Source organism: Myotis brandtii, unplaced genomic scaffold (assembly GCF_000412655.1).
Source record: "Myotis brandtii unplaced genomic scaffold, ASM41265v1 scaffold742, whole genome shotgun sequence".
In the NCBI taxonomy this organism is placed as follows: domain Eukaryota; kingdom Metazoa; phylum Chordata; class Mammalia; order Chiroptera; family Vespertilionidae; genus Myotis; species Myotis brandtii.
The window spans coordinates 364154-368146 of NW_005370956.1; positions in this window are offsets into that span (position 1 = coordinate 364154).

Consider the following 3993-nt stretch of genomic DNA (forward strand, 5'->3'; position numbering starts at 1 on the left):
ATAAACAATCCAATCAAAAAATGGGCAAAGGATCTAAATAGACACCTTTCAAAAGAGGACATTCAGAAAGCCAAGAGACATATGAAAACATGCTCAAAGTCACTAATCATCCGAGAGATGCAAATCAAAACAACAATGAGGTACCATCTCACACCTGTCAGAATGGCTATCATCAACAAATCAACAAACGACAAGTGCTGGAGAGGATGTGGAGAAAAAGGAACACTTGTGCACTGCTGGTGGGAATGCAGACTGGTGCAGCCACTATGGAAGACAGTATGGAGTTTCCTCAAAAAACTGGAAATGGAACTCCCATTTGACCCTGTGATCCCACTTCTAGGAATATATCCCAAGAAACCAGAAACACCAATCAGAAAGGATATGTGCACCCATATGTTCATAGCAGCACAATTCACCATAGCTAAGATCTGGAAACAGCCTAAGTGCCCATCAGTAGATGAATGGATTAGAAAACTGTGGTACATCTACACGATGGAATACTATGCTGCTGTAAAAAAGAAGGAACTCTTACCATTTGCAACAGCATGGATGGTACTGGAGAGCATTATGCTAAATGAAATAAGCCAGTCAATGAAGGAAAAATACCCCATGATCTCACTCATTTATGCATAATAAAGACCATTATAAACTTATGAACAAAAATAGATACAGAGGCAGAGCTGCCTGGAATAAACTGTCAAACTACAGAAGGAAGGCTGGGGAGGGTTGGGGGGCAGGAGTGGGGTGGTAAGAGATCCAGCGAAGGGCTTGTATGCATGCATATAAGCATAACCAATGGACATAAGACACTGGGGGGTAGGGGAGGCCAGGGGATTGTCAAGGGCGGGGAAAAAAAGGAGACATATGTAATACTCTTTGTAATACTTTAAGCAATAAAACAATTAAAAAAATATATTACCAGCAGAGGCGAGGCTGCTTTCATGTAAGGTTGGGCTGCTTGGTATGGCTCCTGTGTTTGCTACTGCATTAGCAAGGCTACTCTGTGTGCAACAGCTACTTTGTAAGGCTACTTTGAAGAACTGTTTTGTCTGATGATTCCTTGTTATAGAGTCTGATGACTCCCTTATATACCTACTAGAGGCCCGGTGGGGGAATTCGTGCATGGGTGAGGTTTAGCTAACCTGCCCTAATTGGGACCAGGCCAGCTGGGGGAAGGGCCATGGGCAGTTGGCTGGCTGCAGGAGCTTGACTCTGGGAGCGCACTGACCACCAGGGTGCAACTCCTGTGTTGAACATCTGTCCCCTGGTGGTCAGTGTGTGTCATAGTGACCGGTCGATCAGTTGGTCGGCTGTTTGGTCATTCAGTCACTTAGGTTTATATATATATAAATAACTTCTCATATCTTCTCCATCTACTACCCAGAGTCCATGTAGGTCCAGTTCCTAGCAGAGAGGGACCTGTGCATCTCATACCTGCATAAAAAAACACCAAAGCAGAACAATGTCTCCTGCTCCTGGTTCAGTGACAGTCCCCCCTACCCCCAAACCTCAGCATTCTCCCCAATGGACTATCCAGGGGAATGCATTCCCTAGGCCTATTCTATGTGTCCTATGTGCTCAATCCCCCATACTGGAGATTTCTCACACTCCCCAAGATCTGCTTTGTCCCTCTCTGGCCATTTCCCTCACAGGAGAATACAGATCAGAAGTCCGCACTCTCTTTTTGTCCCAGACACATCCCAGTCACATATACCCAACCTCCAAGGATACCCAACCACCAAAGTAGTACTTATATTATAGTCCAATTTCCCACCTTGGCTCATACATGGGGTTACCTGGTTGCCACAGTGCTTTCTTGGGCCCTTTACATGTTCCTGGCTGACTCCCCATCTTGATCTCGTAGTCAGCCTGGCAGGTAATAGCCATCCCTCCTCACTGAGGCTGCTGCAACTTGGTGGTGAGACACACATCCTCAGGAGAGGGGTTCAATGGTCCCCCTATAGCGACCAACAGAATCCCAGATGAGTTCCAAAATTTCTTAGAAAGAAGGTGAACCCCAAAACCAGGGGTTCTAGTAGAACACAAAGAATACTCAGGAGCCAGACAGAAAGGCAAATATCTTTACTTCTGCAGAAGGGTGTGCAGCCAACACAGGGTCTGGCAGCACACACCGCTACCTATTACTTTAAATGCCTTAAATATGGTTGCACGTATTTCAACCCTGACCACTTTTGAACTACCTTTTGTAAGGCCCTCATGAGAGACCATAGCCCACACTGTCACAAACCTAAATGTTTAAACATTATACTAAGAAGGACTTAAACAAATGTTTTTAATTGATTTTTAGAGAGAAAGGAAGGGGGAGGGAGAGAGATAGAAATGTCAGTGAGAGAGAAACTGCCTCCTGCATGCCTGCCCCCTACTGGAGATTGAGCCCCAGACCCAGGCATATGCCTTGACCTGGAATCAAACCAGTGACCTATTCGTACATGGGTCAATGCTCAACCACTAAGCAACATGGGCTGGTCTTCTGGGAAGAATGTTCAAAGGGATCTTTAAACCAGACTGAGCCCTGGTTGGAAAATGTTCTCACCTTCCTTCCTGTTAATGAATCAAAAAATGAACAAACTTTCACAGGAAGTCTTTATGCCCCCACAGGGCATAAATTTATCTGTGCATTAAAAAATCATATGATTTTGATTGTCTAGATAGCTGGAGACTTACTGGGTAATGCCTTTTGGGTCACTTGATATCCACCTGATATCCACCTTATTTTTACCATCTTCAAACAAATAATATTACCATTCCAAATATCCATCAGAAAAAAAGAGGGCCTTTTCAATAGTAGACAACTACCCTGACAAGGATCCTTCTATTTCTGAAGATAAATCCTCTGACCTTTCTGTGGGATGTGACTTGCTGACAGGGTTTTTTTCCAAAAGGTGATGGTAATCATTTTCTCATAATTTCATTTTCATGGGATGGCCTTGGTACCATTCAATTGAACATAATGATGCAAAATCTAAGTAGAACCATCCATCAAGTTGCTTGCTCAACTGCCAGAGTGATTTAAGCCCTTTAAACATCTTAAAATTCCTTAGCACAAGTTGCATTCATTGACAACTTAATCATCCTTGATTATTTACTCACAACCCAATGTGGAGTTTATGCCATAGACCAGTGGTCGGCAAACTGTGGCTCGGCAAACCGTGGCTCACGAGCCACATGCGGCTCTTTGGGCCCTTGAGTGTGGCTCTTCCACAAAATACTGACTTCTGCGCATGGGCCACGAAGTTTCAATTGCACTGTATGTGCGTGCCTGCACGTGGTATTTCGTGGAAAAAAATGTCAGGAAACAATCAAAATGATTGTTTCGCACTGATGACCAGGGAGCATCTCTTGCATTGAGCGTCTGCCCCCTGGTGGTCAGTGTGTGTCATAGTGACCAGTCATTCCTAGTCATTGTGCTGTTAGGGTCAATTTGCATATTACCCTTTTATTATATAGATAGAGGACTGGTGCACGGGTGGGGGCTGGCTGGTTTGCCCTGAAGGGTGTCCTGGATCAGGGTGGGGGTCCCACTGGGGTGCCTGGCCAGCCTGGGTGAGGGGCTGATGGCCGTTTTTAGGCTGGCCATGCCTACGGGCTGGAAGCAGGTATCTGGGATTTATTTAACTTCTATAATTGAAACTTTGTAGCCTTGGTCCGGCTGGAAGCCTGGGTTGACCCTGGCAACCCAGGCTCCCAGCACTTCCTTGAGCAGAGGCCATGCTGGATGGAAGCAGGTATCTTGGATTTATTTATCTTCTATAATTGAAACTTTGTAGCCTTGAGAGGAGCTCAGGGCCAGCCAGGGCCAGCCAGGGCAGATGGGAAGCTTGGCTTCCTCCATTGCCGGGGCAACCCAAGCCTTCTGCTCGCTCCAGCTCCATGGCTACCGCCATCTTTGTGATGGAGTGAGGGAGTGACAGAGTGAGGGAGTGATGGTTAATTTGCATATTACTCTTTTATTAGGTAGGATTGTTCTAATCT